The 13,145-nt window shown below is 37.6% G+C and overlaps 1 protein-coding gene across 4 annotated transcripts in view; it reads left to right on the top strand.

Annotated features, from left to right (window-relative positions):
- rptor (regulatory associated protein of MTOR, complex 1) overlaps positions 1–13,145 on the top strand; it is a 215,479-nt gene that overhangs the window by 133,135 nt on the left and 69,199 nt on the right. The gene's annotated exons all lie outside the window — the stretch shown is intronic.

Genomic DNA, 13,145 nt, shown 5'->3' with positions numbered 1-13,145 from the left:
CAAAGAATCTTATTATTATTCCAGCTCATCAAAGATAACACAATTACTGCATTTGTTCAAGTTCACAAGTGTCGTTGCCTTTTAGTTGGGCTTGAACTATATTGATTTTCTGGCAAAGAGAACAAGGTCAAGACTTAAATTGTCTCCCTGCAAATAATGAAACTATTAAATCCTTTTGAAGAGCATAGTTCAGAAATTTCTACCTTTTTTTTTTAGACAAGACTGTCTTTTTTTTTCATTGAAAAACATCAAAGGCACACCCCCCTTTGAAAATATTAAAGATGTTATCGAGGCTCCAGTTTAATGTTTTACACTGAAATTGAGTAGACATATTATAATGTACAGTGGCTTGAGAAACGATTTGCCCCCTTGATCTTTGTGACCTTTTGCCACATTTCAGACTTCAAACATCAAGGTATAAAAGTGTAATTTCTTGTGAAGCATCAACAATAGGTGGGACACAATCATGAAGTGGAACACAGTTCATTGAATATTTTAAACTTTTTTTTTACAAATAAAAATCGAAAAAGTGGGTGTGCAAAATTATTTAGCCCCTTTACTTTCAGTGCAGCAAACTCTATCCAGAAGTACAGTGAGGATCTCTGAATGATTCAATGTTGATCTAAATGACTAACGATGATAAATGGAATCCACCTGTGTGTAATCAAGTCTGTATAAATGCACCTGCACTGTGATAGTTTCAGAGGTCTGTTTAAAGCGCAGAGAGCATCATGAAAAACGAGGAACACACCAGGCAGGTCCGAGATACTGTTGTGGAGAAGTTTAAAGCTGGATTTGGATACAAAAGGATTTCCCAAGCTTTAAACATCCCATGAAGCACTGTGCAAGCAATAACATTGAAATGGAAGGAGTATCAGATCACTGCAAATCTACCAAGATAGGGCCGTCCCCCTAAACTTTCAGCTCATACAAGGAGAAAACTGATCAGAGATGTAGCCAAGAGGCCCATGATCACTCCGGATGAACTGCAGAGGTCTACAGCTAAGGTGGGAGAATCTGTCCATAGGACAACAATCAGTCATATACTGCACAAATCTGGCCTTTATTGAAGAGTGGCAAAAAGGAAGCCATTACTTAAAGATATCCATAAAAAGTATCATTTAAATTTTGCCATAAGCCACCTGGGAGACACACCAAACTTGTGGAAGAAGGTGCTCTGATCAGATGAGACCAAAATCGAACCTTTTGGCAACAATGCAAGACGTTATGTTTGGTGTAAAAGCAGCACAGCTCATCACCCTCAATACACCATCCCCAAAGTCAAACATGGTGGTGGCAGCATCATGGTGTTGGCCTGCTTTTCTTCAGCAGGGACAGTGAAGATGGTTAAAATTGATGGGAAGATGGATGGAACCAAATACTGGACCATTCTGTTAGAAAACATGATGGAGTCCGCAAAAGACCTGAGACTGGGACGGAGATTTGTCTTCTAAAAAGACAATGATCCAAAACATAAAGCAAAAGCTACAATGGAATGGTTCATCAAAAACATATCAAGGTGTTAGAATGGCCAAGTCAAAGAACAGACCTCAATCCAATTGAGAATCTGTGGAAAGAACTGAAAACTGCTGTTCACAAACGCTTTCCATCCAACCTCACTGAGCTTGAGCGGTTTTGCAAGGAGGAATGGGCAAAAATATCAGTTTAACGATGTGAAAAACTGTCAAGAGACCTACCCCAAGCGACTTGCAGCTGTAATCGCAGCAAAAGGTGGCGCTACAAATTATTAATTCAATGGGGCTGAGTAATTTTGCGCACCCACTTTTTTGTTTTTTATTTGTTAAAAAAGTTTAAAATATCCAGTAAAGTGTGTTCTACTTCATGATTGTCTCCCACCTATTGTTGATGCTTCATAAGAAATTACAGTTTTATATCTTTATGTTTGAAGTCTGAAATGTGGTAAAGGGTCACATAGTTCAAGGGGGCCAAATAATTTCGGAAGGCACTGTAATTTATGTAGAAGTAAAAAAAATACAGTAATAAAATAACCAATATATCTGGCAGATAAATGTTTTATTACAGTTGAATTGCAAAGGCTTTCACTAAACGTCCACTTATCGACTTCACAACTACACTACTGGTAAACGTAAAATACAGCCACGAAAACGAAAAACACCAAGCTGTAGAATTTAGCGGTTCGTGCACCGGTAAAAACGGATAATTTACTTAACTTGTCATTTACAACGACAAGTATGCACAAGATAAAAGTTACCACGGAGAAATATAGTCATGGATTCTCACTAATGTTACCACTTCCACAAAACCGAGCTCTTTCATAGTGTCGATGACTACAGGGCAGCAGTTGATGTCATCGAGTCATCTCTTAAAAATCACGTCACGTCAGAAAGGATCCTTTGCACGCAATTCTTTTTAACACTTAAGTTCTGAATGTGGGGTTACTAACAAAATTAAATAGGACAATATCCTACGAGATACCAAACTAGTTGTCGCAGCACCTTGGTTGAGAAACACTGGCTTAGTTGTTATTAGTTTGTGGATAAAAAGTTTGGCTTATGATCATTTAAATGAGCGGTGGCCAAACTTTTTGAGTCACGAGCTCTATTGGGTTAAACATTTTGGCAAAGGGGCTGGCCGAGGAAGAAAAATTTTGATTGACTGATTCATTGATTTGATTTTTTTTTTTATTTTTTTTGTGATACAATGTCTCAAATTCAAATAACTCGATGATACATGAGGAAAAAAATATTATGAGGGCTTGTCTAATTTTACACATGTGCTTTTATAAATAATACATGCAGACATCTACATGTAAACTATGTATTTAATTTTAATATTTGTTTATGTGTGTCCCCTGCCCACTGCCCGGAGATGGCTGAGATTGGCTCCAGCCCCCCCGCGACCCTAATGAGGATAAGCGGTACAGCTAATGAGATGAGATGAGAGATTTGTTTATGAATCATTTTATTTGCTGAAATTGGTTTTGAAACACTCTCAATGAAAAAACAGTAATACAGTACATCTCTGCTTTAAGCCGTAAATTTGATATTATCCATTAAAACACTCAAAAGGCAAACGTTTTTTTTGAAGGACATCTATTTAAGCTCTTCATTAATTTAAAAAAAAAATGCACAATGAATAAAATTTAAATAAAAAAAACAGCCAGAGACACTGGGGACAATAGCAGCACCAAAACATAACCTTTTTTTTTTAAGTCCACCTTTTTTGAAACTTTGAACATACATATACAAAAGAGACCAAGGTGAAAACGTTGCATTGTTGAGAAATATTTCACATGATCAAGTCATTATTCTAAGTCCAGTCATGGAGTCCTTAGTTTTCCTGTAGTCCATCTATTTTCCCATTTGTTGATGTATTGGGACTTCTGTGTTCTTATCAGTATCGTCCTCTCCATTACAAATTTCGTCGTACTTTTTTTTTTTTACCATCCTATACATTGTCATTATGTTTTTTTTTACAATTTTCGTTTGGTAGACCGGATGAAAAAGCTTGACAGGCGGTAAGTGCCACGCTGGCCGTAGTTTGCACACCACTGGTTTTAACCTTGTTTTTGAAATATGCTGCTATTTGTATTGATCTCCATCAACCTTAACATGTATCATTTTTAGTTTGTTGAAGAACATAATCCATTTTTGATAAGTTCCACATGAAAAAAGTCCAAGTTGAAAAGGTTTAGAATAACTTTTCTTCTCTGAGACAACACACACACATTTGTGTGGCGGGGGAATGAATTATCCTAGTCATGAGAGGTGAAGATAGAGACTTGTGAGCCTTGAGCTTTCCTATTCCTCTTGTTGAATAAAGCAGAACTCTTCTTATTTCATCGATGCCTTGTTTCCTCACAAACATGTCTAAGCAGCACTCTCAAATTTGTTGGTATAAAGTTCCTTCATTATCTGTATTTTTCAAAGTTTTTTAACGCATCATTTTGTTGTATTTTTATCAGATACCTCATTATAATACAGTGGCATCTCCAAATACAAGCTTAATTTATTCCAGCATCCTGCTCGTTGCTCAAATTTTTCCTATATGAACCAACTAAAAGCTAATTGACCTGTTCTCGACTTCCCAAAAGGATCAAAATTAACTCTAAATAGCTATAAACCACATCTTCCTGATCACTAAAAACACATTCAAATAGTAAATAAACATAAGAAATACAGTAATGAGATAAATAGGATTATATTAACAAAAAAAGTGATTTGATCATGAGCATTTACAATGGAGGGACTCAAGTCACTGTAACGAAGATGTGTTCATGGTTGGGTGTGAGGGGGCGGCTTAAGAGACGTGTCAAGTCAAGCCACGTTTACTTGAAAAGCCCTTAAACACAAGAAGTTCCAAGGCCTGCACAGACTTTTACAGACCGCAGATTATTATTATACCATCACCTGATCTAAAACCTACATAAGGGCAAGGAAAAACTCAAAAGCTCAGCATAGGAAAAATGAAGAAACCTTGAGATGGGACCACGCATAAGGTAATCTCCCTTTACGGGTGACCGGGCTCCTATCGATTTTGCAAAGGCATCAACAAGCAATACACAGCCATTGTTAACATGAAACATAGGATATTTATAAGCTACAGAATATAAGTGTGTTTTAAGCCTAGATTTAAACGGTTCCACTGAGGTTGCAGATCAAATCTCAGGGGGCAGACCGTTCAACAGCACCATGGCCCGAATGGAGAACGTGAATCTTTTTTTGGCTCTTGTAATCACTAGTAGACCAACATTATCCGAGCAAAGGCTCTGAGCAGGAACATAGGGGGAAATTAAATCCGATTCAGGTTAGCTGAAATCGGGGTAATATGATCAAAATGTCTTGCCTTAGTTCATAGCTGGTGCACAAATTTTGATGATTCGTAAGCACTTACAGTACACTTAAAAATGCAGTTACACTAACTTTAAATAAACATGAACACTTTTTTTCACACAATTTTTTTTGTTGCCTTTTTCAGTTTTTTTTTCAGCTCATGTTTTCTATTATTTTTTTGCTTTGTTTTAATTGTCATAATTTTCTCAGACACCTTACCGTTTCCCTTTCCAGAACTCATGGCTAAAGTCACAAAAAGTCACAAAATCATTCTATAAAATGCGATAATGAAATGTGATCAAAACTAACTTGCTTTAGAATGCAGGTATACCCAAGGGCGCAGAATCAGGTGCCTGATGATGAGTGGAGCATGCGAAAACTGGACCCCACTGATGGGAGAGAGCGGTCCCTTGTGGTAGCCTCTGGGACTGCTCGTGAACTGGGTTTTCCTTTGTAAAGAGACCAAGATGTTTGTCGTTGTTTATCGAAATTCTCGTGTGTAGAGGTGATTCTGCAAAGAGGAGCTACTGAATCTTAATAACCACATACACAAATGTGTTTGCTGCCTTTAATTGTTTTCTCACCAACTAATGAAATAGGAAGTAGAAGAATTATGCTGAAAGGCCAAGCAAAGCCATCACAGTAAAACCGCAACAAAGCTGTTGAAAGTGATTCCCCCTGACCGCATTTCCTGCTAATGAGGTCCTTCATATGTATCCCATTTCCGCCCGTTTGCCTGCAGAGCTCATAGACTTTGCATTAGTATGTTCTTTATCAGATTTTAAGAACCAACATCCATTGATAATTCATGAGCATGCAACATAAAGGGATGAGACGCTAACATTTAGGCCAATTTGAATTCTCTTCAGAAACCAGATGTCATGTAATTTCAGTTGGCGCACCTGTTTTTGTTTATGTTATGGATCCCTAAAGCAATATTTTGCAGGGTTTCATCTTCTGGCAATAGGATCTCAGCAGTCCCTTAATAGGGGCATTTCTATTAAAGATGTTCGCTAAATAAAAGTGATATTTGCATAAATTCTACTTGGATTGGTTTTAAACCGGTTTTAAATCAGTTAACTTTGCCTTGCTGTCACTTTCTTGTGTTCTGTTTCAACTGGAGGGACCAAAGCATGACCAACTTGGGTGCCAAGGTGCTTAACTTTGCTTGGGTATTTGGATTGGCCATAGTCAATTTTTTTGTGTTTTTTGCCACTTTTTCCTTTTTTTCTTTTCTTTGTTTTTGTGTATGTGTTTGTCTTGCTGTCGGTCACCCCTCTCGAGAGATATGACCAGGGTAGATAGATAGATAGAAATCGGCTTACTTGACTAAAATACAAATTTACCCAATTACTACAATTGTTTTCTTGTTATTACCAGCTTTGAGTAATTTAAATGTATCTATTGTTTTTAAGAATTGAAAAAGCTTGAATTTTGGGTAAAGTGTTTGTAAATGCTTTGAAAGGTTGCCATATTTTTAACAAGTCTGTTTGAAAATGACACCAACACTGCTCTCTGGTGGCTTCGCTTTGCAATTGCATGTCTTCTTCCCGCGTGATTAACAACAGCTGGTATTAGTTTGTATGGCATTGTCCTATGAATCATCATCGCCTCCTACAGGTCGCGCGCAAGAAACCAAGTGCAAGCTACGCCCTAACATGGCCCTTTGAAATGTGTTTTAGAGCAAGGATTTTATATAAAATATTGACATCCATTATCGCAAAAAATTGAGGTAGTGTTTTCCAGTGGTAAATTTTAATGGCAAAAACTTCCTGCAACTGAATGTGTAAGCTACATATTAAAATCTACCCATCATCTATACAGGAAAAGATTTGTCTCAAAATAGTTGCACACGGATATATTTGGGGCTCTGCAAAATACATGATTTACACCAGATTTCTTCTTACAATGGTACTGGAGAAATTGGGAAATTGGCTTCGAAAGTCCCTAAAAAGTGGTTTACTGTTATTAGATTTCTGTTTTTAGAAAAGCAGATCCGCCCTAACGGGTGTTGAACTTCAAAGAAGAGCAACACTATTGGCCGATTGTGACATTGATGTAAACAGGGCAGAATAGTCCAAATAATGAACACCATCAATCTTTCCTCTCTCAAAATTGCTAATTAAGAAGCGAGTTTAGTCAAAGTTACGGTGCAAGTAGGTAAAAATACACGGGTTGCCCTGACGCTGTGTTCTAAATGCGGTATTTGGAAGTCAATGTCAAAGTAGAACGAAGTTGAGTAAAGTCAGTAGAGTTTTTCAAGAACCGGCTTCTTCGGCTCGGCTCACTAAGAAGGGCTGGCTCTTTCGGGTCCCAAACGGCTTCAGGTTGTTTTTGCTTCTTTAATCTTTACATGACCAAATAATATGTAAAAATTATGCACAAAATGACAAAGGTAGGGGGGTGGGAAATAGAGCAAAAACAAAAGGAGAGAAAAAGAGAAAAAAAGAACAGGAAAAATTCAGAAAAAAGCCAGAAAAAAAAGAATGAAACAAATAAAGTAACAAAGGCAATAGAGAACAAAAAAGCAAGAAAAAAGTAACAGTTGGGAAAAAATAAACACGATGAGATTTTTTTTAAGAGGAATTTTTAAAAAAGGAGAAAAAAAAACTGGTAAAAATAAAATAAAGTTTGTGTTGCATTCAAATAATTTCCAAGTCAATCTTGTTGCCAACATTGTACTTCCACTACAAAATGTGATCAAATACAGTTGTGTATCGTGCAACCGACTAAATAAGCCCCCAAAAATGTTAGTATTATGCGCCAAAAGATACCAGGAAAAAAAAGAAATGGAAATCTTGTGAAAGAATTGTTGTAAAAACAAATGACGTTTGTAGGCCGTACAACCATTGCAATAGTACATTAGTCAATTTCTTCAAAAGTGAAAAATAATTTTGCATTGCCGGAAACAAAATGTAACTTGATGTCAAGTTTTGGACACGTTTGATAATGATTTAGTTGCCACACTTGGGATTGCTGTTGCTCACTGTTGTTTCAAGCGTTGCTCACCGACTTTGTGTGAATGCTCAGACCCGTGAAAGATTAGAGGGAACATTGAATACCATTGAGGTATAGTCGTAAAAATAACAAACTGGCATCCTATGCATCTCGTTTGCAGGATTGCAATTTTAAAAACAAAATAAACTTATCACGATATTTTAAAGATTTTTTTCTAAAACCAGTTGGATTTTGTACTTTTTACATTTTGTGTTATTTGCATTTTTATGTTTCTTTCTGTATTGTTCCGCTTGATTTGAGAAAATGTTTTACATCGTTGTCAGAACCAGTTTCCATTAGAGTGTAATTAGACTGTCAACTAGGGTGACTGCTGTTTGGTCTCATTGCCAATTATTGCTTATTTGGATGCTAACATGGGTAATTGACATGTTTTTATGGCAAAGAAAGGCAGCTTGTATCTTTTTCCTCCCTTCTGACAAACACACAAACAAAGTAAAACCGCAGCAATTTTTCAATTAACATAGAAATCAAATTAACGACAATGCCTGCTCGTAAAAATGCATTTGCTGGAGTTAACGGCATTCACCCAGTACCGTTTTCCTTCCATCTGGGCAGTTCATCAGGTGTTCTTTGCTTCCAGCATCTTTATTAGGTTTTTGCCTCCCTTGTGTACAGCTTATACTACCTGCTCTTTTTAATGAGATGCCATTTTAGAAAGTTGTACAAAGTTGGACCCTGCCTTTTTATTCTCTGATTATATCGACAAGCGAAATACATGCGAAATACATGTCTTAATTTTTGCTGCCTTCACAAGCTTGTCCTGAACTGCTCAAGAACATACAACACTGCTTTTGAAATACATGTACCGTATTTTCCGCACTATAAGGCGCACCTAAAAGTCTTATTTTTTTTCAAAAGCTGACCATGCGCCTTATAACACAGTGCGCCTTATATATGGCTCAATATTAAATTCGCAAGGTCTCGCAACTACGAGAAACAGCCGCCGACTCCATTTTTCGCGCTGTGCATACTGGGAAATATTAAACGATTGGTAGTTGCCGGGGCTCGTGTTGTATTTGTTTACTAAGTGGCAAAATGGCTACCCCATTAAACTGCTTAATTCATATTCAACAAATACAGTATTTGTCTGAATCCAGGGTTATGACTGGTGAAGATGTAAAGTACAATTTACCTTAAACAAACGCAGAATTATTCAGAATGTCACGTTTGAGAGAGAGAGAGAGAGAGAGAGAGAGAGAGAGAGAGAGAGAGAGAGAGAGAGAGAGAGCGAGATTCTCTTTCATACGTGCATTTGTATAAGAAAATGGCTCCTGTTAAGAGACACGCGTACAACGCCGAGTTTAAACTCAAAGCGATCAGTCACGCAGCACAACACGGCAATAGAGCGGCAGCGAGAGAGTTAAACTTAAATGAATCGATGGTACGGAAGTGGAGAAAGGATGAAGATAAGCTCCGCCAAGTAAGGAAAACTCAACAAAGTTTCCGTGGCAATAAAGCAAGATGGCCAGAGTTAGAGGAGACACTTGAACAGTGGGTTGTTCAACAAAGAGCGGCAAGCAGAAGTGTCAGTACGATAACTATACGTATGAAGGCAACAGCGCTGGCACAAAAACACCGGACGTGTTGGATGGCCCATTCACTGAGATATGGTCAATTCGAACACAGCAGAAGAAGAATTCGAGGGATTCGTCGATGAGGAGCTTATAGAGTGATCTTTGTTTTTCTTTTGTGTGTTTACGTTTTACATTTTACAGTTATTATGTTATTGCTTTGCACTCGTTGTTTTTGCACATTACGAGTGTCACTTTATTGCGATTGCACTAACGTTTCATTTAAAATAACAGTATCAGACGTTTTTTCTTTGCGTGTTGACTAAATGGACAAAAAATAAAATGATATGTCGATGTTGTTCAAAGATGTGTCACGAAAATGCTTTACCTCAGAGAAAATAATAAAACGGCTGTTTATTTATTTTGGGAGTGAATGGAGTTGTGGAAAGCTTGTTTGTTAATAAAGTTTGACCTTTTTGAATATTTTGTTGACATTCCCTTGAGCGTGGCAACATCTAGAGGTTGCATAAAGTAACTACATTCTCTACTGTAGTCAAGTCGTCACATTTATTTACCGTAAATAGCCCTTAATCCCAAAAATGTCTCGAAGGACTGCACAGGATTACAATTACAAAATTGCACAATTACCTGATCTTAAACCAGCATGCACTTATAGCGCCTTATAATGGGGTGCGTCTTATGTATGGCATAAGTTTTAAAATATATCATTCATTGAAGGTGCGCCTTATAACATGGTGCGCCATATAGTGCGGAAAATACGGTATATGACTTAAATCAGGGTTCCCGCGGATCCTTGAAATGTCTTAAAAGGCATTGAATTCATTATTCTAAAATAAGGCCTTAATTGTCTCAAATGTCTTAAATCCAATTTTCGAAAGGCTTAAACATGTGAACACAGTAATCAGATTTTATTTGTATGTACTAAAAATGTATCAATTGTCTTTTTCAATCATTCACCGATTTAGTTTGTAGCAACTGCGCATGACCATGACCATCAAAACAGTTATATGGTTTCAGTCGGGCCTTTCAAGGCAGACGCATTTCTTAGGTCTACCCACAATACACACAGTAACTTCGGACAAAGATGTTAGCTTTGGTCTATGGGAAAGTGTACATTTAATGATAAGTGGCTGTGCAACAAACTTTTTTCGCCCTGGCTAAAAGCTGTGCGAAGTAATGTGTGCAAGGCACGATGAATAGAGTGCAAGAAATATATATATATATTTTTTTTTTTTTGTTTTGTTTTGTTTTGTTTGTTTTGTTTTATTTGTTTCAATCCTGTCTGTTTTTTTTGTTGAATTCTTGAATTTAACTTGTCTTAAGCTGTAGGAACCCTGCTAAATAAAAACAATTCATTTTTATTTTACTCATTCACTCCCAATGGCAACTCTATATGTCTATAGTCCGCTTTTAGTAGAGTTAGCAGTTAGCGTCAGCGAACTAGGAGATATCACGTTTAATAGAAGAATGTCATCTGCAGTATGATCTTATCTGTTAGTGGTGAAGTTGCCACCTTTCAAGGTTGTAGATTAATTTTGCAGTCAATTATGACTATGCGGAGGTATCCTTGATCAAGATACTACTCTATAATCCTGGATGCTCTGTAAATCAGTGACTTTAATGTTTTTACCATGCAACAGGTACAATATTATAGCTGCTTGCAGTCAAATGAGAGCCTTGGGCAGCGGTTGGAAAACCTTTAGACCTGCAGTCTGGTTTGGGTTATAAAATATCGCAATAAAAAAAAGATTCATTTATTGATTGCTGATACTGAGTTTTAATCAGATATTTTTCATTAAATTAGAGTTGAAACCGTAAAAAAGAACAAAGTTTTTAAGCACTGAATTTGATAATTGCATTGAAAAACAACATGCTATAGATTATACTGAAAAGTATTTTTCGGTAGCAAAATACTTTGTGTGCTGTTTATTTCTTGATTTAAAAAAAAAAAAAGTTTGAAACATAAACTAGAATGGCTTTGCTCCATCAGAGCATCACCCCCGATGAGACACGAGACTTGTTCTGGTCTGAGATAGTAGAATGTCTTTCTGGGAAAACTGGTGAGTCAGCTTTTTTTGCTAGTTTTCACATCTGAGGTGATACCCCTGACAGCCTGTTAAAGATGGTGTTGATATTCAGTGTTGTTCTGGCCTGGGAGAGAAGAGTGTCTTGCTGGAAAAATACAGTGCATCCGGAAAGTATTCACAGCGCTTCACTTTTTCCACATTTTGTTATGTTACAGCCTCATTCCAAATTGTATTAATTTAATCTCTTATCTCAAAACTACACAAAATACTCCATTGTGACAATGTGAAAAAGATTTTTTTTTTTACTTTTTTTGAATTTATTGAAAATAGAAAACTAAGAAATCACATTTACATAAGTATTCACAGCCTTTGCTTAATATTTTGTTGATCCACCTTTGGCAGCAAATACAGCCTCAAGTCTTTTTGAATATGATCCCACAAGTTTAGCACACCTAGCTTTAGGCAGTTTTGCCCATTCTTCTTTGCAATAAGTCTCAAGCTCAATCAGGTTGGATGGGAGACGTTTGTGCACAGCCATTTTCAGATCTCTCCAGAGATGTCCGATCGGATTCAAGTCTGGACTCCGGCTGGACCACTCCAGGACATTCACGGAGTGGTTCTGAAGCCAATCTTTTGAGATCTTGGCTGTGTGCTTTGGGTCATTGTCCTGCTGAAAAATGAACCTTCGCCCCAGCCTGAGGTCAAGAGCGCTCTGGAGCAGGTTTTCATCCAGGATATATTGCTGCATTCATTTTTCCTTCTATCCTGACTAGTCTGCCAGTTCCTGCTGCTGAAAAACATCCCCACAGCATGATGCTGCCACCACCATGCTTCACTGTAGGGATGGTATTGGCCTGGTGATGAGCGGTGCCTGGTTTCCTCCAAACATGGCGCCTGGCATTCACACCAAAGAGTTCAATCTTTGTCTCATCAGACCAGAGAATTTTGTTTCTCATAGTCTGAGAGTCACTCAGGTGCTTTTTGGCAAATTCCAGACGGGCTTCCATGATCCTTTTACTAAGAAGTGGCTTTCGTTTGTCCACTCTACCATACAGGCCTGATTGGTGGATTGCTGCAGAGATGGTTGTCCTTCTGGAAGGCTCTCCTCTCTCCACAGAGGAACGCTGGAGCTCTGACAGAGTGACCATCGGGTTCTTGGTCACCTCCCTGACTAAGGCCCTTCTTCCCCGATCGCTCAGTTTAGAAAGCCGGCCAGCTCTAGGAAGAGTCCTGGTGGTTCCAAATGTCTTCCATTTACAAATAATGGAGGCCACTGTGCTCATCGTTCAAAGCAGCAGAAATTTTTCTGTATCCTTCCCCTGATTTGTGCCTCAAGACAATCCTGTCTCGCAGGTCTACAGACAGTTCTTTTGACCTAATGCTTGGTGTTTGTGCTCTGACATGCACACTCAACTGTGGGACCTTATATAGACAGGTGTGTGCCTTTCCAAACCATGTCCAATCAACTGAATTTACTGCAGGTGGACTCCAATTAAGCTGTAGAAAGATCTCAAGGATGATCAGTGGAAAAACGATGCACCTGAGCTCAATTTTGAGCATCATGGCAAAGGCTGTGAACACTTATGTAAATGTGATTTGTTAGTTTTCTATTTTTGATAAATTCAAAAAACGTTGAAAAAAACAAAAAAAAACGTTTTCACATTGTCATAATGGAGTATTTTGTGTAGAATTTTGAGATAAGAGATTAAATTATTACAATTTGGAAAAAGGCTGTAACATACCAAAATGTGGAA

Source organism: Urocampus carinirostris, chromosome 8, assembly GCF_059441175.1.
Source record: "Urocampus carinirostris isolate Australia breed hairy pipefish chromosome 8, RoL_Ucar_1.0, whole genome shotgun sequence".
Lineage (NCBI taxonomy): Eukaryota > Metazoa > Chordata > Actinopteri > Syngnathiformes > Syngnathidae > Urocampus > Urocampus carinirostris.
The sequence above is the reverse complement of the archived record's forward strand: the minus strand, read 5'-3'. Positions and strand labels throughout refer to the sequence as shown.